The sequence below is a fragment of the Bufo bufo genome, chromosome 3 (genome assembly GCF_905171765.1).
Source record: "Bufo bufo chromosome 3, aBufBuf1.1, whole genome shotgun sequence".
Taxonomy (NCBI): domain Eukaryota; kingdom Metazoa; phylum Chordata; class Amphibia; order Anura; family Bufonidae; genus Bufo; species Bufo bufo.
In genome coordinates, this window is record NC_053391.1 from 26,807,456 (window position 1) to 26,832,575 (window position 25,120).

General features: G+C 42.0%; 1 long non-coding RNA gene across 1 annotated transcript; it reads left to right on the forward strand.

The window, feature by feature from the left end:
• The first annotated feature begins 782 nt into the window (after window positions 1-782).
• LOC120994413 lies at window positions 783-25,120 on the forward strand. Its single transcript, XR_005777407.1, has 4 exons — window positions 783-796; window positions 9,559-9,563; window positions 10,781-10,786; window positions 24,822-25,120. It is a non-coding gene; the product is annotated as an uncharacterized LOC120994413 (long non-coding RNA).

Sequence of the window (25,120 nt, forward strand, 5' to 3'; positions counted from 1 at the left end):
ACTGAAAATATTTCATATTCTAGGTTCTTCAAAGTAGCCACCTTTTGCTTTGATTACTGCTTTGCACACTCTTGGCATTCTCTTGATGAGTTTCAAGAGGTAGTCCCCTGAAATGGTCTTCCAACAGTCTCTGCGGTCCAGCTCACCCCAAACCATCTCGATTGGGTTCAGGTCCGGTGACTGTGGAGGCCAGGTCATCTGGCGCAGCACCCCATCACTCTCCTTCATGGTCAAATAGCCCTTACTTTCAAAGTTTTCCCAATTTTTCGGCTGACTGACTGACCTTTATTTCTTAAAGTAATGATGGCCACTCGTTTTTCTTTACTTAGCTGCTTTTTTCTTGTCATAATACAAATTCTAACAGTCTATTCAGTAGGACTATCAGCTGTGTATCCACCTGACTTTTCCTCAACGCAACTGATGGTCCCAACCCCATTTATAAGGCTAGAAATCCCACTCATTAAACCTGACAGGGCACACCTGTGAAGTTTCAGGGAACTACCTCTTGAAGCTCATCAAGAGAATGCCAAGAGTGTGCAAAGCAGTAATCAAAGCAAAAGGTGGCTATTTTGAAGATCCTAGAATATGACATATTTTCAGTTGTTTCACACTTGTTTGTTTTGTATATAATTCCACATGTGTTAATTCATAGTTTTGATGCTTTCAGTGTGAATCTACAATTTTCATAGTTATGAAAATAAAGAAAACTCTTTGAATGAGAAGGTGTGTCCAAACTTTTGGTCTGTACTGTATATAGTTGTATAAGGGCTTCTTTTTTGCAGGAAAAGTTGTAGTTGTTAATGGCGCAATTTTGGGGTACACATAAGCTGAAAAACTGAATAACTGAATTAACTCTTTCTGGGAGGGAAATGGGAAAAACAGCAATACGTTAGAAATTTTACTGCGTACATTTTCTTTGTATAAATAACATAATATCTTTATTCTCTGGGTCAGTGTGATTACTCTAATAGCAAATACAATTACATTTTACTACTTTTTTGCAATAAAACCAGGCCCAGCGCTATAATATAGCAGACCAAGCGGGTGCCTTAATGCGTATTTTTTGCCCCATAAGATGCAATTTTTTCCCCCCAAAGTGAGGGAAAAATGCCCCTGTGTCTTATGGGGCGAATACTAATGAAGCGCTTTTTGGAAGCGCTTCATTAGTACCGGAGGACCGGGAAGCTGTGAAGGATCTGTACTAGCCGCTTCCTGGTCCTCCGCTCGGCTGTCTGCTGTGCAGGGTTGTGCACCATGTGATCTCACGCCGTTCGCAGCCTTCACAGCTGACAGCCGAGAACCAGGAACAAGAGAGAGAGCGCTGGTGGTGAGGAGCAGCGGCGTCCTAGAGCAAGAGAGGTCAGTTATTTTGTTTTATTTGCTCTGATGGCTGACATGGGGCATAATGGAACAACAAATCCCAGCAGCTGTATCTTTGCAAATAGGTTTCTTTATTTTATTTCAAGTTCCAGAAAGTGTCCTATAACCAGAACGCGTTTCGGCGTACAAGCCTTTCTCAACAGGTGCATCCAACAATAAATCACAAGCTATATATGTAACAAGTACCGCCCACAAGGACATCCTCACCCTAAGTGGGTGGTATTTTCAAATATGTCAATCAAATAACAGCAACAAATAACAGACATTTGGTAGAGGTTGTTTCTACCTTATTGGAGAGTCTATATATCTTCTTCACAAGGTAGAGGTCTAAAAAGGATACATAAAAGTATATTGATTAAGTGTACGCATATACACACATCATAAATGCATGACCTCATAATCTTTATTCAGGCCCCTTGGGTGCAGTGTATCAAGGGTGTGTATCCAAAAGGCCTCTTGTTTAAGGAGAAGTCTCTTAATGTCCCCCCCTCTCCTTGGTCTCTCCACCTGCTCCAAGACTTGAAACCGTAGTTGTGCTACAGTATGTTTCAATTTGTCAAAATGGTTGGGGATTGGCAACATCATATTTTTTGTCCTAATATCGGACTTGTGTTTGCTGATACGGTCCCTCACTGCCTGCAATGTCTCACCCACATATAGCAAGCCACAAGGGCAATTGATAAGGTATATTACATTCATTGATTCACAAGTAAAAAAAATTTTTACTCCAAAGCTTTTGCCCGTGTGTGGATGATGGAATGAGGGACCTTTAATTATGTGGGAACATTGTAGACAATGCAGGCAGGGGAACGTACCCATCCGTAGTGTGGATATCTGCTGTTGTTTTAACATCAATTTAGTGCTACCCAAATCTGCATGGACTACTTTATCACAATAATTCGGGTTCTTTTTGTTACAGATAAGGGGTAGACTCTTGAATACATCGACCTGAGGGTATGCCTTACCCAACAGGTGCCAGTGTTTCCTAAATATATTGTCAATGCCTACATTTAACGGATGGAACTTGTGGATAAACGCAATCCTGGACATCTTACTTCTCTCTCGTGGGCCTATATCACCCTCTATCCCTTCTCTAGCCCTCATGAGGACAGACTGGGGATAACCCCTCTCCTGAAATCTCTCTGTCATTTCAGCCATTCTTATGTCTCGCATAACTGGATCGGAGACTATCCGTCTCACTCGTTGGTATTGGGATCTAGGGATGGCTTGTTTAAGGGACAGTGGGTGGGCACTCTTAAAATGGAGTATACTGTTTCTGTCCGTGTCCTTACAATGAAGAGCTGTAGAAAGAAACCCTTTTTGATCCTTAATGACTCTCGTGTCCAGGAAGCTCACCATATTGGTGTCAGATGTAACTGTAAATTGAAGGCCATCAAACACAGTATTCAAATGATGCATGAAATCCGATAGGATCTCATGTGGCCCCGCCCATATGCAAAAAAATATCATTAATAAATCTTTTCCAGAGAATTACATTATTGCGGTATAGCTCAGTATTGTATATATCGTTCTCTTCAAATGATGACATAAGTATATTAGCATAGGGCGGGGCCACATTCGACCCCATTGCGGTACCACCCTTCTGGAGGTAGAACTTATCCATAAATATAAAATAGTTCTCATATAAAACAAGGTGTAACAATTGTAAGAAAAAATCTTGTTCGAATGCTGTGTATTTAGTTTTACTCAATAGGGCCGAAACAGCTTGTAAACCCTCCTGATGACCGATTGAAGTGTATAGACTTACAACATCAATGGTCACCAGGAGGCTGTCAGGGGGAACAGGGCCGAATTTAGCAATTATCCTAAGAAAGTAGGGTGTGTCCCACAAGAACGACTTAGTGATTTTTACCAAAGGGGTTAAAACTTTTTCTAGGATGACTGCTGGAGGAGATGAGATGGATCCCACTGAGGACACAATGGGGCGTCCTGGGGGGTCAATCAAAGTCTTATGGACTTTTGGTAATATATATAATACTGGTGTTCTTGGGGTATGATTAATCAAAAACTTGCAAAGATGTTGGTCAATCACACCTAATGTCACAAATTGTTCTGCCTTCCCCTTAATTTTATTTTTTATCTCAAAAACAGGAGGTCATGCATTTATGATGTGTATATATGCGTACACTTAATCAATATACTTTTATGTATCCTTTTTAGACCTCTACCTTGTGAAGAAGATATATAGACTCTCCAACAAGGTGGAAACAACCTCTACCAAATGTCTGTTATTTGTTGCTGTTATTTGATTGACATATTTGAAAATACCACCCACTTAGGGTGAGGACGTCCTTGTGGGCAGTACTTGTTATATATATAGCTTGTGATTTATTGTTGGATGTACCTGTTGAGAAAGGCTTGTACGCCGAAACGCGTCCTGGTTATAGGACACTTTCTGGAACTTGAAATGAAATAAAGAAACCTATTTGCAAAGACACAGCTGCTGGGATTTGTTGTTCGTTGGCGGTTGCTCCTCTCCCGTGCAGCGCGCAATTTGGAGCGAGTGCTGGCCGGTTTCCTCTTTGACATGGGGCATGATGGCTGACATAGGGACATGATGGCTGATATGGGGACATGATGGCTGATATGGGGACATGATGGCTGATATGGGGACATGATGGCTGACATGGGGGCATGATGGCTGACATGGGAGCATGACGGCTGACAATGGGAGCATTATAGGGGTTTGAGTCCGCACAACCTGCCTGCAGGTGCACATCACTATGGCGAAATACATACACAAACGGAAAATGCAAATGTGATCGCACACTGCATCCAGCACTCTGCCCTCCATGCTGGATGAGACATTGGTTTATATTTTGGCCAAAGCATAGTAAGCCACTCACCGCGTCAAGGTCGTCTCAATTGAGTAATCCCTAACTCTTGTTCCTACCTGTTCATGGGCCATGACAGCCACACAAAATCCAGGGAATGCAGGTCAGCATGCAAGCCAAGTACGCTTTGCTTGTAACCCCGTCCGGTGCCATTACAGCTTTCATCGGATCCAGGGATGCAAGTACCAACATGCATGCTGAACCCACCATATACTTCTCCTGGAGCCAGATGGCTAATGGTAGGTTCTATACAAGCAGACTCAGTTTTATACTGACTTTAAAACCAGCCTCCAGGACAGATTAACTGGTCAGGTGTGCTTGACTCAAAGGAGATCGCCACGCCTCCAATATATGCTACAGAGAAAAAAATATAGGGGTTTGAGTCAGCACAACCTGCCTGCAGGTGCACATCACTATGGCGAAATACATACACAAACGGAAAATGCAAATGTGATCGCACACTGCATCCAGCACTCTGCCCTCCATGCTGGATGAGACATTGGTTTATATTTTGGCCAAAGCATAGTAAGCCACTCACCGCGTCAAGGTCGTCTCAATTGAGTGGTCCCTAACTCTTGTTCCTACCTGTTCATGGGCCATGACAGCCACACAAAATCCAGGGAATGCAGGTCAGCATGCAAGCCAAGTACACTTTGCTTGTAACCCCGTCCGGTGCCATTACAGCTTTCATCGGATCCAGGGATGCAAGTACCAACATGCATGCTGAACCCACCATATACTTCTCCTGGAGCCAGATGGCTAATGGTAGGTTCTATATAAGCAGACTCAGTTTTATACTGACTTTAAAACCAGCCTCCAGGACAGATTAACTGGTCAGGTGTGCAATGACTCAAAGGAGATCGCCACGCCTCCAATATATGCTACAGAGAAAAAAATATAGGGGTTTGAGTCCGCACAACCTGCCTGCAGGTGCACATCACTATGGCGAAATACATACACAAACGGAAAATGCAAATGTGATCGCACACTACATCCAGCACTCTGCCCTCCATGCTGGATGAGACATTGGTTTATATTTTGGCCAAAGCATAGTAAGCCACTCACCGCGTCAAGGTCGTCTCAATTGAGTGGTCCCTAACTCTTGTTCCTACCTGTTCATGGGCCATGACAGCCACACAAAATCCAGGGAATGCAGGTCAGCATGCAAGCCAAGTACACTTTGCTTGTAACCCCGTCCGGTGCCATAGGATACCATCGGATTGGAGAAAACTACGATCTGATGGTATATTAATAGGGGACTCCTGACTTTACATTGAAAGTCAATGGGGGACGGATCCGTTTGAAATTGCACCATATTGTGTCAACGTCAAACGGATCCGTCCCCATTGATTTGCATTGTAAGTCTGGACGAGGGATCCATTTGGCTCCGCACGGCCAGGCGGACACAAAAACGCTGCAAGCTGCGTTCGGGTGTCCGCCTGCTGAGCGGAACGGAGGCCAAACGGTGCCAAACTGATGCATTCTGAGCGGATCCGCATCCACTCAGAATGCATTGGGGCAGTACGGATCCGTTCGGGGCCGCTTGTGAGAGCCTTCAAATGGAACTCACAAGCGGAACCCCGAACGCAAGTGTGAAAGTAGCCTTATAGACAATCATCTTGGCTATCTCATACATAAATTGGACTTGCAACTATTTAGCATATGATAGTTATGCAGAATCTTGTCAATTAGCTGCATTGTTACTGTTTTGCTCCTGAAATTCTAAATTCAAATTTTTATTATTTATATATTATTTGGTAAATCCACCTTTGCCTTTCAACACTGCCTGAATTATTCTGGGCATGCTCTCGATCAGATTCAAGCATGTCTCAATCGAAATCTGTTCTCAGGTCTCTTCTACACATTCCCAATGTTGGTGCATACTGGTCCAATCACTTGGTTATGAATACGCTTTTTCTTCAACTCTACCGATTGGGTTGAAATCTGGGGACTGTGGGGGCAAATCGAGCACCTCTATTTCTCTTGAACCATTGAACCATTTCTTCGCCAATCTTGACATATGCTGTCTTGCTGGGAACACTATGTTGTCTTTTTAATACCCATAGTTCTTGACTGTACCAAGTAATTTGTCTTGTAGGGTTATCACATAGAGCTGAGCATTGAGACCATTGATCCAGGTCACCTTTAGCTATGAAACACCCCAATATCATCAGGCTTCCTCCACTAAACTTGACAGTTCCTTCAATTTCTCAAGATTTTAGCCCCCTTTTCCCTTGTTTCTTCCAGACCCATTTGCACGCATCAGAGCCCAGTCTATTGACTTTTGTCTCATTGCTCCAAAGTACCTGTTTTAAATCTTCTACTGCCAGCTGTTCATACTTTTTTGCAAACTCGAGCCGCTGCGTCTTATGACAATATTGAAGTCAAGGCTTCTTCACCTTTTTTCTGGCCACCATTCCAGACTTGTGTAATGTATGTTGCATGGTGCTTGCATGGACGTCTGTGATCTCACTGTTCTGAAGCATACGAGCCACCTCTACTGGAGTGTTTGTTGTGCCAGAACTAATAGACCTTGTGATGAGCCGACCTGTTGACCGACTTCATTTCATATTCTTCCAACCGTTATGGCACTCACATGATGAAGTATAGTACTTTTCATGGCTGGATACCACTATGGATGAGCTGGATGATGCTGTCTCTTTTTTCTTGGAAAATCTTCTTCATGGCTGCTCCTGGATTCGAACCAGTGACTTTTTGCTCGGGAATCAACCTAATAACACACTGAGCTATTAGGGAATGTGAAAACGGGTTGTAATTTGTAGTATACAAAAAGTCCATGGACTGGCCTGGGGGCGATTCACTTGTACCATGTGGGCCAGTCAGAGTCTGACTGACTGACTGTGAGCACAGCAAAAACATCTATAATGAAACAATGATCAGAAATTATTTTGTTCTTCAAGTTGATAAATTGTTATGAAGCATAATATATATTTTTAATCACTAAAGACTATAAAAATGGACTCAAAGGTGTAAGTGGCTCCTAATGAAGGAATAAGTACAGTCAGATAAAATCCAAGCAGATGACCAGAAGAGGTCTACATTCTTAGAACCCGTGATGAAGCAACAGATATCTAAGAGCCCAGAGAGGACAGCCTGAAAGTGTATCATGGTGATGGCCACAGGTGCCATTGTAAATATGGAATGTATCAGACAGCGTAGGGTTTGTGAATTTGCTAGAGCAAAATAATTTTTACTATTATATTTTTACTAATAAGCCACTGGATGAAGCTACCATTAAACATTGGGGATATTGGCAAAAAGTTGACTTTAGCAACCAATGCCAGTCAGCTGCTGCCCATGCTGCTTCTGTTCTGTGGAATGGAAGCTTTGTGTTAGATGGATACCAGTTTACTTTAATGGATGCCATGTAAACTACATTTCTAGATGTCTTAGCTGTTTTCTGTGGTGCTCATAGACATATTGAGATTTAAATTTGAAGTGTGTTATATGTCTGTTCACTGTTCACCTTTGTATACAGTGTGACTTGGTTGCTGGATATTGTGGTTCTGTATCTAGAGCTATGTTTCAGTGTGGCAGTGCATAACTGCCTCCTTTCTTTACATTCTGGCCTCTATGAGGAGGGACACTATGGGGGTCATTTACCAAGCTGAACTATGACTAAATTAGGTATATCTCAGACGCAAGTGGCAGCACAACTGTCAGTTGAGCCACTATCTGTGACTTAACCCCACTTACTCCAGTTCTAAAATGATGGGTGAGGAAGGGGATGGGGCATCTGTTTTAGGCATAGAAAATGGTCTTAATGTAAGACAGCTCGGGAGCTGTCTTACATTTAGACTGGTGCTGGATGCGCCAAAGTGATAACTTAGTCAGATCCACCAACAGCTTAGGTCTTTATTAGGACCAGTGTCTAAAAGACTGTGCTTAATAAATGTACCCCTATGTCCAAAACATGTTGGCATCTATAGTGTTCTAGGCAACCTATCCTGTTCTATGCAAAATGTCTCCATACTGTTCTTCAATAAAGGATGCACAATTTTTAGTCTGTGTCTGAATTTGCTCCTCTTGTCTGTGTATTAACTGCTGTTGTTCAAGGAACCTACTGCTGTTGTTATCCTCAGTAATGCCTGATATATAATCAGTGTGGAATTGCCGGTCACTTTGTCTCTCACTACGTGTTACCTGTGACTGCCTATGCCGCTCGTGATGCTCCTTATATGGCCTATACCCCACTTCCCCTGACGAAGCCACGCATGTGGCAAAACATGTCGGGAGGGGTGTATTAGTGTAGCGCTATTTTTAGACAGGGTCAGTGAGTAGATTAGGGAGCATCACGAGCGGCATATGCAGTCACAGGTAGCACGTAGTGAGGGACAAAGTGACCGGCAATTCCACACTGATTATATATCAAGCATTACTGAGGATAACAACAGCAGTAGGTTCCTTGAACCATTTCTTTGCCAATCTTGACATATGCTGTCCTGCTAGGAACACTATGTTGTCTTTTTAATACCCATAGTACTTGACTGTACCAAGTAATTTGTCTTGTAGGGTACTCACATAGAGCTGAACATTGAGACCATCGATCCTGGTCAAGTATCCAACACCTTTAGCTATGAAACAACTCAATATCATCAGGCTTCCTCCACTGAGCTTGACAGTTCCTTCAATTTCTCGAGATTTTAGCCCCCTTTTCCCTTGTTTCTTCCAGACCCATTTGCCCCCACCAGAGCCCAGTCTATTGACTTTTGTCTCATTGCTCCAAATGACCTGTTTCCAATCTTCAACTGTTCACTGTTCGTACTTTTTTGCAAACTCAATGCTTCTTATGACGATATAAGGGGCTATCCATAGTACTCAGTATATTGGGCAGACTAGATGGGCCAAATGGTTCTTATCTGCCGACACATTCTATGTTTCTATATTAAAGTCAAGGCTTCTTCACCTTTTTTCGGGCTACCATTCCAGACTTCTGCATGGTGCTTGCATGGACATCTGTGATCTCACTGTTATGAAGCATACGAGCCATCTCTACTGTTGTGTTTGAAGTGCCAGAACTGATAAAACTTGTGATGAGCCGACCTATTGACTCGTATATTTTTCTTGGACATACCCTTCTTCTTGGCTTTGGACTGGATGGACAGACTTCATTTCATATTCTTCCAATTGTCATGGCCCTCACATAATGCAGTTTAGCACTTTTTATGGCCGGAATACCACTGTGGATGAGCTGGATGATGCTGTCTCTTTTTTCTTGGGAAATCTTCTTAATGGCTGCTCCTGGATTCGAACCAGTGACCTTTTGCTCGGGAATCAACCTAATAACACACTGAGCTATTAGAGAATGTGAAAACAGGTTGCAATTTGTAGCATACTAAAAGTCCTCAGACTGGCCTGGGGGGGGGATTCACTTGTACCCCTGTGGGCCAGTCAGAGTCTGACTGTGAGCACAGCAGAAACATCTATAATGAAACAATGATCATATATGATTTTGTTCTATAAGTTGATCACTTGTTATGAAGCATCAGATATTTTTATGGACTATAAAAATGGACTCAGAGGGGTAAGTGGCTCCTAATGAAGGAATAAGTACAGTCAGATAAAATCTAAGCAGATGACCAGAAGAGGTCTACAGTCTCCGAACCTGTGATGAAGCAACAGATATATGAGAGCCCAGTGAGGATAGCCTGAAAGTGTATCATGGTGATGGCCACAGGTGAATTACACAGCAGACAATGTGGACCTTCTAGTGATTGTGTCATACCAAAAATATATATATAAAAAAATCGAATGTGATATAAAATCTGTTAGTTGTCTGATAGAACAAACAGAAAAATAGAAATGTCTGTGAATGTAATAATTGCTACTAAATTATTTTCATGGAACAGAAACATTTATACATGGTTTTGTTGTCAAGTTTCTGTCAGTAAATTGTATTGTTTAGAACTGAAAAGTGAAAGCCTGACAACCTTAAAACAACAAATACTCATGTAAAGTTGTCATAGATTTACTAGTTGTAATCTGTACGAATTATGAACCTTTGAATATTGAAAGTCTTCTGATCTATTATACTTGATGCAATATGAAGTATTTCATATATGTGATTTATAGATGGAGAGTCATATGGTTGTATGTATGGATGGAATGTATCTAATCAAGATGTAAAATGCTCATTGTTTACACTGATTCTCATATGAAAAGGTCTCGGAGTATCCCAGGAATCTCTTACAGATGCTAAATAGGAGTGTAAACAATAGGTCTCTACCCTGCAAATACAATGTGTAAATGAAGGACCATCTCAGGAGGCTAGAAAATGCTAAACTGGTTGATAAGGAGGAGGCACCATTATTCTTTCATTGTATATGGTAATGACAGAAGCCACATATGATGATGAAAGATTGCATTGATTATGAAAATGAGACTGGGCGTCTCCTGAGGGGAAGAGGAGGAGCTGATAGCTATAGCCACCCAAGGGGTATAAAATACCGAACATGGCTCAGAAAGCTGGAATTCACCAAGGGAATATACTCAGATCACTGACTTGCTGATGAGAAGACACTGAGTGTTAAGTCCTGAGTGTGTGGAAGGTCCATGTCTGGTAAGTGTCACTGAACTGATTGTAAGTGGAAGGAATTATAAGATATTGTAATCTGTGCTGTGTATAAGGAACAGTGGGGCAGAAGTATTAACAGGTTTGTGTCTAAAATGTGGCTAAAAATGTGTCAGGTTTGTTAGAGTATATAAAGTGCACCTCATTTACCAGCCTGATCGGCAAAAATAATTAACCTTTGCTCTGCTCGACTCACCGAGTCTCAAACAGTAGGAAGGAATTCTGCTGTTTTTGTCCTGCCATTTGTTCTAGTAAATTCTTGTCTCCATTTATGAAAATTCTAGTTGCAGATATTTGGTGCACATTATTTTATCTTCAGTCTGCTATAAATGTAGTCCTTTTTATCTTATTCTAAAATCTCTAAACGTTGGCTAACATTTGGAAATATGTCACAAAATTCTCTGCAGACTCGTCCTGTTAGCCACTATAACCACTTTGGTTTGATTTGATTTTACTGCACACATTTCTTTGCCATATACACATTTAGCTCCAGATTTCATTTTAAAATCTTTGGGGAAAAAAATAAATAAATAGTAGGATACACAAGCTTTTTTTTCTTTTTGCTGATGGTGCATTTATTATTTAGGTGGCATTTTTTTCTTGCTTGCTTACTTTTAAAAGTAAGGCATGCTGAAGTTATTATTTTTTTGTGTGATATTTTTACACCTATTTCACTGTATGGGAAAAAAGCATCAGAAAAAATGGCACAAAAAATGCCAGAAAAGCGCATGCAGTAAAGTATTTTTGGGTCTGTTTGGAATGATTTTCCCACTTCTTCAAATCTTTAGAAATCAACAAATTTTAAATACCGCTGTTGGATAGTAGGATGATCCTTAGATCGCCAAAGAGTTGGCATAAAAAGCTTGTCAGCAGATAGAAGAAAATTGCTGGATGAAGTGTGGAGCGGGAGCCAATAACAAACATCAATATCAAGTGAGCAAATTTATTTCATTTTATTCTATACTTGGTCCCAAAAATTTACTTGAAAGGGATTTCCAGCTTGTAATTTACTAAAATTAATTTTGAAATTAGAGACCCCACATAAAATGTGGAAAATGGCAGCCTGGCCAAGTGCCATTGTAAAAATGGAATGTATCAGACAGCGTAGGGTTTGTGGGTTATAGTAGTGTAAAGAAACAGATGAGATAAACGCAGGAGACAATGGAACATCTTTAATACTCTTCACAGAAAAATCCCATATACTCTGTATAATGCTTCCCCAGCATCTGTTTCAAGCAGAACTGGTGGTGTCTTATGTTTCTCGGAGCAGTAGACGGAGTATTAGACGTTCTCTCCTTGCTGTGAACCAATAACAGTGTCTGATGATTTAGGCAGATTGTATTTAATACACTGGGGGTAATGTGTTATTATGGGGACATTTGGGGCACAGAAATTGGAAATCAAGTTTAATATGAAAAATAAAGAAGCTTATGAATTTGCTAGAGCAAAATCATTTTTAATATTATAATTTTACTAATAAGCCACTGCATGAAGCTACCATTAAACATTGGGGATATTGGCGAAAAGTAGACATGACTTTAGCAACCAATGCCAGTCAGCTGCTGCCCATGCTGCTTCTGTTCTTTGGAACGCAAGCTTTATATTAGATAGATACCAGTTTATCTTAATGGCTGCCGTGTAAACTACATTTCTAGATGTCTTACCTGTTTTCTGTGATTCTCATAGACCTATTGAGATTTAAATTTGAAGTGTGTTATATGTCTGTTCACCTTTGTAAACAGCGTGACTTGGTTGCTGGATATTGTGGTTCTGTATCTAGGGCTATGTTTCAGTGTGGCAGTGCATAACTGCCTCCTTTCTTTACATTCTGGCCTCTATGAGGAGGGACACTATGGGGGTCCTTTACTAAGCTGAAATATGACTAAATTAGGTATATCTCAGACGCAAGAGGCAGCACAACGGTCAGTTGCGCCACTATCTGTGACTTAACCCCACTCACTCCAGTTCTAAAATTGTGGGCATGCATGGGTGAGGAAGGGGATGGGCCATCTGTTTTAGGCATTTAGACTGTTGCCGTATGCACCAAAGTGATAACTTAGGCAGATCCACCATCAGCTTAGGGCTTTATTAAGACCAGCGTCTAAAAGCCCTGGCTTAATAAATGTACCCCTATGTCCAAAACATGTTGGCATCTGTAGTGTTCTTGGCAACCTACCCTGTTCTTTGCAAAATGTCTCCACCCTGTTCTTTAATAAAGGATGCACAATATTTAGTCTGTGTCTGAATCTGCTCCTCTTGTCTGTGTGTTTGTTAGTCTTGTCATTTAGTTCCTGAGTTCTATCAGTGATGTTCTGTCTGAATTGTGTGGCCACAACTGGGCTGTGTAACAGCTTTTATGCAACACTGTTTATTTCTGAAGTCTCTGTCAGTCTACTTTCACATTTGCATTGTTAATTCTGTTATTGAGATCCATCAGAGGATTTAAATAGCAGATTTAAATGGATTTGTTTTGATTTTATTTTTGTCTTTTTCTGGTATTGAGATCCTCTGCCGGATCACACTACCCAAAAAAAACCACTTAAGTGTAAAAGTAGCCTAAGACTGTTTCAGATATCTTGAGAAGTCTGAACAAGTTCTAAGTCAATGTCTTTGTTTTTCTGGGTTTTAAAATTCTAGATCCAACTCTGTATAAGTTTGGAGTCCATGTCTTTATTGCTCTTGCTCTATAGATCAGCTGCCTTCAACCTAGATTCCAGCCTGGCTGTGTTTTCCAGTGTGAGGCACAATGGAACCACAAAATCTTTAACACGGTTGTTTTGTTGTCAGTTTTAAGTCTCTCTTTGCTTTCTGAAATGTATGAAATCACTCAAAGTAATAATATATTTAATGCAAGTGCAAGGTGGTGTACGCCCATGTCTAATAAAGTAAAGTAAAAGTAAGTTTTTGGAATGAAGATTTGACCTTTTAGTCACTTTTTAAAATCGAACTAATCTGTAATTAATTCACTCCACTTCTAAAAGTGGGGACATTCACCAATTGTCTCAAAATTTGGCCTAATGTCATCTGTGGGCATCACTTATGTCTTATGGAACAAAATTTGTGTAGAAAATTCGATGTGTCACTCATATTGTTTGTACAATTTATAGATATTTTCTCTGATAAGAAAAACACTTTACTAATTAGAAGAGGAAGACTCCAGTTTCTATGCACCTGGAGACTCCTAACTGGCACTTTCTACCAACAGTTTATTGTGCTAAATAATATCTGATGACAAATTTCCTTTAATTAGTGTTTAGATTTTTTTTTAAATTAGCAACTAATGTTTCTAACTTTGGCAGATTTCACTGATATAAGTATAGTTGACTTTATGTTACTGAGATATTTCTTACACCTTTGCACTATTTATTTTTTCAGGTAAAGACTGGATAAGAGGTTTCCATAGATGTCTAATTTTATCTCCCTCTTATAAAGTAGAAGATAATCAATCACAGATTGTCAATAATAGCACTGGACATACACTGGGTGAAATGTCTGTGAGTTCTGAATATGGGAAAGATTTTGAAAATGAATCGTACCTTTATATGCACAGGAACATTCACAAAGATGAAAGACCATATCCATGTTCAGAATATGAGACAACTTTTAATACGAAAATTCACACAGGAGAGAAGCCATTTTCATGTCCTGAATGTGGGAAGTGTTGTAGCTACAAATCAAATCTTGATAAACATCTGACAACTCACACAGGAGAGAAGGCATTCTTATCTCCTGAATGTGGGAAGTGTTTTAGTGAGAAATAAAATCGTGATATACATCTGAGAACTCACACAGGAGAGAAGCTATTTTCATGTCCAGAATGTGGGAAGTGTTTTAGTAAGTAATCAAGTCTTATTAAACATCAGAGAACTCACACAGGAGAGAAGCCATTTTCATGTCCTGAATGTTGGAAGTGTTTTAGCTACAAAAAATATCGTGATACACATCTGAGAACTCACACAGGAGAGAAGCCATTTTCATGTCCTGAATGTGGAAAGTGGTTTAGTCAGAAATCAAGTCTTATTAATCATCAGAGAACTCACACAGGAGAGAAGCCATTTTCATGTCCTGAATGTGGGAAGTGTTTTAGTCAGAAATCAAGTCTTATCAAACATCAGAGAACTCACACAGGAGAGAAGCCATATTCATGTCCTGAATGTGGGAAGTGTTTTAGCTACAAAAAAGATCTTGATAAACATCTGACAACTCACACAGGAGAGAAGGAATTTCCGTGTCCTGAATGTGGGAAGTGTTTTAGTGAGAAATCAAGTCTTGTTAAACATCAGAGAACTCACACAGGAGAGAAGCCATTTTCATGTCCTGAATGTGGGAAGTGTTTTAGTGAGAAATCAAGTCTTATTAATCATCTGAGAACTCACACAGGAGAGAAGCCATTTTCATGTCCTGAATGTGGGAAGTGTTTTAGTCAGAAATCAAGTCTTATCAAACATCTGACAACTCACACAGGAGAGAAGCCATATTCATGTCCTGAATGTGGGAAGTGTTTTAGCTACAAAAAAGATCTTGATAAACATCTGACAACTCACACAGGAGAGAAGGAATTTCCGTGTCCTGAATGTGGGAAGTGTTTTAGTGAGAAATCAAGTCGTGATACACATCTGAGAACTCACACAGGAGAGAAGCCATTTTGATGTCCTGAATGTGGGAAGTGTTTTAGTCAGAAATCAAGTCTTATCAAACATCAGAGAACTCACACAGGAGAGAAGCCATATTCATGTCCTAAATGTGAAAAATGTTTTACTGAGAAATCAAATCTTATTAAACATCAGAGAATTCACACAGGAGAGAAGCCATTTTCATGTCCTGAATGTAAGAAGTGTTTTAGTTACAAATCAATTTGTGATAAACATCTGACAACTCATATAGGAGAAAAGGCATTTTCATGTTCTGAATGTGAGAAGTGTTTTAGTAAGAAATCAAGTCTTATTAAACATCAGAGAACTCACACAGGAGAGAAGCCATTTTGATGTCCTGAATGTGGGAAATGTTTTAGTCACATATCAACTCATGATACACATCTGAGAACTCACATAGGAGAGAAGCCCTTTTCATGTGCTGAATGTGGGAAGTGTTTTAGTGAGAAATCAATTCTTATTAACCATGAAAAAAGCACCACACAGGACAGAAGCCTTATTCATGTCCTGAATTTGAGAAATGTTTTAATCATAAATCAAGTCTTGAAACACATCTGAGAATTTGCACATGAGAGAAGCCATATTCATGTCCTGAATGTGGGAAATGTTTTAGTTACAAATAAAATTTTGATACACATCTGAGAACTTAAACAAGAGAGAAGCCATTTTGTTGTCCTGAAAGTGAGAAGTGTTTAGTGAGAAATCAACTCCTATTAAACATCAAAAAACCCACACAGGAGAGAAGCCATTTTCATGCTGAATTTGTGTCTAATGTCTAAAAAAAATTGTGATATATCAAATGGCATATGAGAGAACTTACTGACATATAATTACCTAAAGATTGGGACAATTTTTATTTTTATTAGCTTTTTAGGTAGCTTTTGAAGTTGATGTTTTTACTGCAAAAACAGCACCAAAATTGTAGTTGAAAAGACATCATTATATCAGTAATGCCTCATTGACATGTCTGTGTTTTGGTCAGTGATTTCCATTAGTGATTGTGAATAGGCCGCAAAGACAAAATTCCTCATGCTTTATGGTAACAATAAAATTTTCCATGAAATGGCGGTAAAAAAAATTCATACCTCATCCATTTGAGCACGAAGAGTCCACCACAACCATCTTGATTATACTTGACAGTAAAAATCAAGATGTGGCCCATTGAAGTCTATGTTACACAAAAATGTGAAATGCAATCCCTTTTTTTCTGAACATGCGGAATTGTCTGCCAAAAAAATGGATCCTCATTTTAGCGGACAGCATACACCCATCTGAATTGTGAGCCAAAACCAGTAGTGAAGCCTACACAGAGATAAAGTATAAGAGACAGACCTGCACCTGTTCTGTGTTTAAAAGACGCACCTGGTTTTGGCTCAAAATCAATTATGGAAATCACTAACCGAAAACTGACTCATGCCCACGGCGGATCTGCAAAACACCGATTCTGGCCGTTTGTTTTCCACGTTTTATGGAACATCCAGCCCACAATTAAACAATATCCAAATCTTTTGGTTCTAATTTTTTTGCGGGGCCGCAGAACGGATGTGTGGATGTGGAGAGCCCAATTGAAGTGAATGAATCTGCATCCGATCCCCAAATAGAGTAGTTATCATGAGGACTCAAACCACGGACGTGTACATGTGGCCTTAGGCCAATTTCATCCATAGTGTTTTTATCAAATTATTTGTTTTCTGCAACATGTTGTTGTCAAAAAAGCTGAATCCAAATGTTTTCTACACGATAATAAATAATAATGAAGTACACTACATTTCTTGTGATGTCCATGATTTCGCTTCCAGAATGCAGCATGCTCTAGATTTGGCTTTTTTCTGGTGTCATACCACTGGCTTCTCTTTAAAAAAAAAAAATATATACCCAGTCAAACTGCTAAAAGTGTGTGACAAAGAAAACGCCACTAAAGAAATGCTTCTAAAAAAAAGTATGAATTTCATGTTTTTTTTCTAAGTTGCCAAAAACAACCCCCAAAAATTGTGAGAAATAAAGTGTAAATGTAATAGTGCTCAGTCCCGTGGAATAGCTTGTAAATGTTATTTCTGTTTTTGCTTTATTTTTCACTAAAACTCTGAAATGTTATCTGGGCCAGCAAAATTACCATCTGAATGACTGGAGTAGTAGTCATTGTGAGGCTAATGTCCAGGTGAGGATCTCTCACTATTGTTTTCTGGACAATCATACGTCTCTGTGAATGTGGTAGACAATACACAAGGCGCGGCCTCATCTTCATATTACAGGGCAGCAATGGAGGCATATCCATGGAACTTTTTTGTTTCAGTTTCACTCAATGACAGAAAGTAATCCACAATACATCTTCTTTGGATAATCATAAAAAATTAAACACAAGCAAAAATAAACAATCCCCTACTATCTGCCAGAACTTTTGCCCACCCGGAGCAAAATGAGGAGAGAGCAATTACCTACCTAGCAATCTGAAGAATATATATTTTTTATTATTTGATAGTATTAAAAAGGTTATCCTGATAAATATAATGATGACCTTTCCTCAGGATAGGTCATCATTATGAGATCGGTGAGGTCTGACTTCTGGCACCCCCACCAATCAGCTGTTACAGGGACCCGCCATGCTCACTGGAGCTCTGGCTCCAGGAATCTCTCAAAGCACGGCGCCATACATAGTACAGAGGCTGTGATTAGTAAAGCAGCTTAGCCCATTCACTTCAATAGAGCTCAGCTATAGCTAGGCCATGTGACCGATGTAAGGTGACATCACATGGCCTAGGAAGCTGATCATCAAGGGTTCTGGGTATCGGACTCCTGCCGATCAGATATTGATGACCTATCCAGAGCGTAGAAAAATGCAGACGGTATCAGCAGCATCTCACATCATCGACTTTATTAGGACTTCAAAGCAGTAATACAAATGCCAACGTTTCGGCTGATACACAGCCTTTGTCAAGCCTGTTCACATTGTGTTACATCCATCAATTTCTAATAAAAAACAAGTGCGCCACCCCCATCCAGATTATCCAATTGCAGGCAATGGCACAAATACACCAATGAGAATGTGTGTTCACTTCATCTAATTCACCTATGTGCCTCACCTGAGTCTCCAACAATCCTCCTGAAGGTTAACCCCATCATCACATAACACCTGTAATTACTGAATCTCAAATATAAAACAAAATGACACTTGCCATGTCCGGCGTTCCTTACCGCTCAGTGCGCATGTATACCCATCATTGATGGCCTACATACTGCGTCCGTCGGTCCGCCCCTAAGCGCCACGTTGCTCCGTCCTCTACTGCCGACGTCATCCGGTCGCGACAAGTGCTCCCGATTACCTCATCCTGGCGTCGACGCGCAACTTACTGACCTCACAATGGGCGTCCCAGTGTTACCGCGGCAACACACAAAGACACTGAAGGTATCCAGGGATCCATAGGAGTCCCATACCTACAAAATGAAAAAATATCATGCGTAAGGGGAACTAGATAATCAATGATCCCTATCCATACAAGTATGGATTATGGGATAATGCCCCCTGACTGTCCGGGTGATGAATCTACATATTATAATAAAGTCAGATATGTATATGATCAGGGTAACCCCTATATGTTCTAATCTACAGAGGCATAATCTGATGTCACTATACACACTCCTGGCTGACAATGGAAACGGATGATGTATGGGAAATGATGGCTGCCATGGGGGGCTTATGGCTGACATGGGGTCATGATGTTTGACAGTGGGGGCTGATGACATGGGGGTCTGTTCTGAGGCATTGGGGGCATGATCTGAGGTCTGATTAACATTGGGGGTTTAAATGGGGCTGTGAGCTGAGGTCTGATTAACATTGGGGGTCTGATTGCTGGTCTGACCTGAGGTGTAATAGAAAATATTTTTTTCTTATTAGCCTCCTCTAAAACCTAGGTGCATCTTATGGGCCGGTGCGTATTATAGGGCAAAAAATACGGTCCTCAAACCAGCGTTTGTCTGAAGCAGAGAGAAGATACCAGGACCAGACAGAGGAGAAGCCAGCTGCTGCAGACGGAATCAGGGCCAAATAAGCTGCGAGGGGGTGGGAGGGGGTCGCCAAAATTTAGCTTTGCTTGTGTTGGCAAAAATCCTTGCACTGGCCCAGAATAAAACCCTTTTTTTTTTATGGAAAAAAAAGTTTTTGCATTTCCGCTTCCCAAGACCTATCATTTTTATTTATTTTTTCTTTCTATAAAGTTGTGTGGGGGTGATTTTTGTGGGATGATATTTTTCATTGGTATCATTTTGGAGTAAATGATACTTTTTGATCTCTTGTTATTAAGTTTTTTCGGTGGCAACTAATAACAAATGAGCAATTCTGTCTTTATTTTTTACGGCCTTCATAAGACCCCAGCCAGCCTTTACACGCATCGGCACCCCGCGATCGCATTTGCAGGGTGCCGATGGAAGACAGAGGGAGTCCGCTGCCTCTGTCAGCACTTTACATGCGGCAGGCTCCATTTCCTGCAGCATGTAAAGCGTTAAACAGTCCGTATCAGCACTCCTGACGGTCCCTGGCTCTCATGTGAGAGTGGGGTCCCCACTCCCCGTTGCATGGGGGACTCGTGCAGCTCTTTGACTGGGCCACAGTAAAAAGTGGCACCCAACTTACATCCCCGTAGTGACTGCCATGAAAAGGCGTATTGGTGGTCACTACAGTGGTAAGAAAAACGGACATTATACCTATTTAGCCCTTTCAATGACTGGACCACATAGGCACTTATACATGACAGGCCTTTGGGCCAATGCTATACCTTTGTATGAAATAGCTGGCTCTAGGATGTGAGGACATGGGCATAGCTCTTGAGCCCATAGCATCATAGGGCTGTAATAGTATAGAAATGAGCATTATCCTCCTGCTTACAGCCATAGATTGTGAGCAGTCTTGGACTGGGCTGCCTAGGACTCACCAGTGAAATTTAACAACACTGATATATCCAAATATTACCTGCTCACACAGCAGCAAGATGTTATAAGATGATTGATTATAGGGTCCCTGCAGCAAGTTTGAGAAGTCAGATTCCTGGGAAAGGAGGATTTTGGGTATCCTGCCTCTGTACCTATAAGTCATCCCAACTACTTGAATGTGTCTATAATAATAAACTGAGAAGCTTTCTAAAGATTCTACGCGTAGTTTTTTTTGTTAGTTTTTTTTATGAACTTAGGCTGGTTGAGGTGCTGTAATCTGCCAATCTACACTGACGAGCACAAAGGGTAACAAATTTTTGAACGTTTGACTTTCAGACTCCATATCTCACCATCCACTACAGTATCGAATGTGAGACTACCACCATTTTATAGACAATTAGCTTGGCTATCTCATACATAAATTAGACTTGAAACTATTTAGCATATAATTAGGTATGCAGATTTGTGTTATGTAACTGCATTGTTAGGCTACTTTCACACTTGCGTTTGGAGCGGATCCGTCTGGTGTCTGCACAGACGGATCCGCTCCTATAATGCAAACGCTTGCATCCGTTCAGAACGGATCCGTCTGCATAACTGGTTTTTACAGATCTGATTTTTCACTTCGTGAAAACTCAGATCCGACAGTATATTCTAACACAGAGGCGTTCCCATGGTAATGGGGACGCTTCAAGTTAGAATATACTAAAAGAACTGTGTACATGACTGCCCCCTGCTGCCTGGCAGCACCCAATCTCTTACAGGGGGCTGTGATCCGCACAATTATTGTGCGAATCATAGCCCCCTGTAAGAGATCAGGTGCTGCCCGGCAGGAGGGGGCAGACCCCCTCCCTCCCCTGTATTAAATGTGACCAGTGCGACCCCCCCTCCCTCCCCAGTATTAAATGTGACTAATGCGGCCCCCCTCCCTCTATATTCATTGGTGGCCAGTGCGACCCCCCCTCCCTCCCTCCCCAGTATTAAATGTGACCAATGCGGCCCCCCTCCCTCTATATTCATTGGTGGCCAGAGCGACGCCCCCTCCCTCCCTCCCCAGTATTAAATGTGACCAATGCGGCCCCCCTCCCTCTATATTCATTGGTGGCCAGTGCGGATTCCCAGTATTAAATGTGACCAGGGCGGCCTCCCCTCTTCCCCCCCCCTAATTAAAATCACCCCCCCCATCGTTGGTGGCAACAGAGAGTTCCGATCGGAGTCCCAGTTTAATCGCTGGGGCTCCGAACGGTTACCATGGCAGCCAAGACGCAATTGCAGTCTTGGCTGCCATGGTTACTTAGCAATAAATAGAAGCATTATACTTACCTGCGAGCTGCGATGTCTGTGACTGGCCGGGAGCTCCTCCTACTGGTAAGTGAAAGGTCTGTGCGGCGCATTGCCTATAGCACAGACCTGTCACTTACCAGTAGGAGGAGCGCCCGGCCGGTCACAGACATCGCAGCTCGCAGGTAAGTATAATGCTTCTATTTATAGCTAAGTAACCATGGCAGCCAAGACTGCAATAGCGTCTTGGCTGCCATGGTAACCGATCGGTGCCCCAGCGATTAAACTGGGACTCTGATCCGAACTCTCCGCTGCCACCAATGATGGGGGGGGGGATTTTAATTAGGGGGGGAAGAGGGGAGGCAGCTCTGGTCAAGTTTAATACTGGGAATCCGCACTGGCCACCAATGAATATAGAGGGAGGGGGGCCGCACTGGTCACATTTAATACTGGGAGGGGGGGCCGCACTGGCCACCAATGAATATAGAGGGAGGGGGGCCGCACTGGTCACATTTAATACTGGGGAGGGAGGGAGGGGGGGCCGCACTGGCCACCAATAAATATAGAGGGGGGAGGGCGCACTGGTCACATTTAATACTGGGGATTTAATACTGGTGGGGGGCCGCATTGGCCACCAATGAGTTAAATACAAAGGGGGGGTCTGCCCCTTCTGCCTGGCAGCACCTGCCAGGCAGCAGGGGGCAGTCATGTACACAGTTCTCAGTATATTCTAACTTGAAGCGTCCCCATCACCATGGGAACGCCTCTGTGTTAGAATATACTGTCGGATCTGAGTTTCACGATCTAACTCAAATCCGATGGAATATTCTAACATAGAGGCGTTCCCATGGTGATGGGGATGCTTCAAGTTAAAATATACCATCGGATTGGAGAAAACTCTTAACTGATGGTATATTAACCACTTCCCGCAACTGTAACGCCTAAAGGCGTCATTGCTGCGGCTCTCCCAGGCTACGCTAAAGCCGATTGGCGTCATCTCGCGTGAGCCGAGATCTCCTGTGAACGCGCGCACACAGGCGCGCGCGTTCACAGGATCGGAAGGTAAGCGAGTGGATCTCCAGCCTGCCAACGGCGATCGTTCTCTGGCAGGCTGGAGATGTGATTTTTTTAACTCCTAACAGGTATATTAGACGCTGTTTTAATAACAGCGTCTAATATACCTGCTACCTGGTCCTTTGGTAGTCCCTTTTGTTTGGATCGACCACCAGAGGACACAGACAGCTCTGTAAAGTAGAACCAAACACCACTACACCCCCCCTGTCACTTATTAACCCCTTATGAACCATTGATCACCCCTGATCACCCCATATAGACTCCCTGATCACCCCCCTGTCATTGATCACCCCCCTGTCATTGATCACCCCCCTGTAAGGCTCCATTCAGAGGTCAATATGATTTTTACGGATCCACTGATACATGGATCGGATCCGCAAAACACATACGGACGTCTGAATGGAGCCTTACAGTGGGGTGATCAATGACGGGGGTGATCACCCCATATAGACTCCCTGATCACCCCCCTGTCATTGATCACCCCCCTGTCATTGATCACTCCCCTGTAAGGCTCCATTCAGACGTCCGTATGTTTTTTACGGATCCACGGATACATGGATCGGATCCGCAAAACACATACGGACAGCTGAATGGAGCCTTACAGGGGGGTGATCACCCCATATAGACTCCCTGATCACCCCCCTGTCATTGATCACCCCCCTGTAAGGCTGCATTCAGATGTCCGTATGTTTTTTACGGATCCACGGATACATGGATCGGATCCGCAAAACACATACAGACATCTGAATGCAGCCTTACAGGGGGGTGATCAATGACAGGGGGGTGATCACCCAATATAGACTCCCTGATCACCCCCCTGTCATTTTTCACCCCCTGTCATTGATCACCCCCCTGTAAGGCTGCATTCAGATGTCCGTATGTTTTTTACGGATCCACGGATACATGGATCGGATCCACAAAACACATACAGACGTCTAAATGGAGCCTTACAGGAGGGTTATCACCCCATATAGACTCCCTGATCACCCCCTGTCATTGATCACCCCCCTGTAAGGCTCCATTCAGATGTCCGTATGTTTTTTACGGATCCACGGATACATGGATCGGATCCGCAAAACACATACGACATCTGAATGGACCCTTATAGGGGGGTGATCAATGACAGGGGGGTGATCACCCCATATAGACTCCATGATCACCCCCTTGTCATTGATCACCCCCCTGTCATTGATCACCCCCCTGTAAGGCTGCATTCAGATGTCCGTATGTTTTTTACGGATCCACGGATACATGGATCGGATCCGCAAAACACATACGGACATCTGAATGGAGCCTTATAGGGGGGTGATCAATGACAGGGGGGTGATCACCCCATATAGACTCCCTGATCACCCCCCTGTCATTGATCACCCCCCTGTCATTGATCACCCCCCTGTAAGGCTCCATTCAGACATTTTTTTGGCACAAGTTAGCGGAAATATAATTTTTTTTTTATTACAAAGTCTCATATTCCACTAACTTGTGTCAAAAAATAAAATCTCACATGAACTCACCATACCCTTTGTAATGTCTCGACTGCGTGTTGCTTTAGGTACACAGCTTAACATCAAGTATAAACCGACTGATGCAATCTTTACTGAGATATAATGAACAGGAATGCGTACAATAGTGTTCATATAATATGAGATGATATGTGAGAGGTAAAACTGTGAAACAAACATAAAAAGAAAGATATAAGCATGGCTATTCAAGCAACATACATTATACATAGCTAATACAAAAGATAGGGCCTAACTAACATGTGCTTGCTTACTACACTGAAACACACATTATCTATCTGCAATGTCTAACATCTCTCTACACAAGCTGACTAGCAAAACCCCATTACTCACAGGCTTTGGTGTTCATCAGGTTTGCAATCTGTAATAGCTTTTAGATGTCCTGTGGATCTGGTCACTACAGTAACTAGAACTGGACTGAACAGGATATGTCCCAGCAAGCTCTAGTGGTACAGAGAAGACCCGCCCCTAGGCTTCAAGAAAATGGAGGGTCTTAAAGAAACAGACACTGCTGAGTGCCAAGCATGTAATATACATTGCAAAGGCATCACACTCCCCACCTGGCTTACCTTTTGTTATGCCACTAACCTTTGGACAGAAGTAAAACTACTTCAGAAATTGGCCTAGCATACACCTTGGGAATGCCCTGTCTAACAATTCTAACTTCAACCTTTCTAACTCTAGCATCACTACTAGGATCAGTCCCCACAATGAGTCCAATAGGCCATTCGTTCCTGTGGGCCTGAGTGTCTTTTAATAAGACAATGTCTCCAACTTGTAAGTTGGGTTTGTCATCTTGCCATTTCTTGCGTGGCTGGAGTGTCACCAGGTATTCCTGTCTCC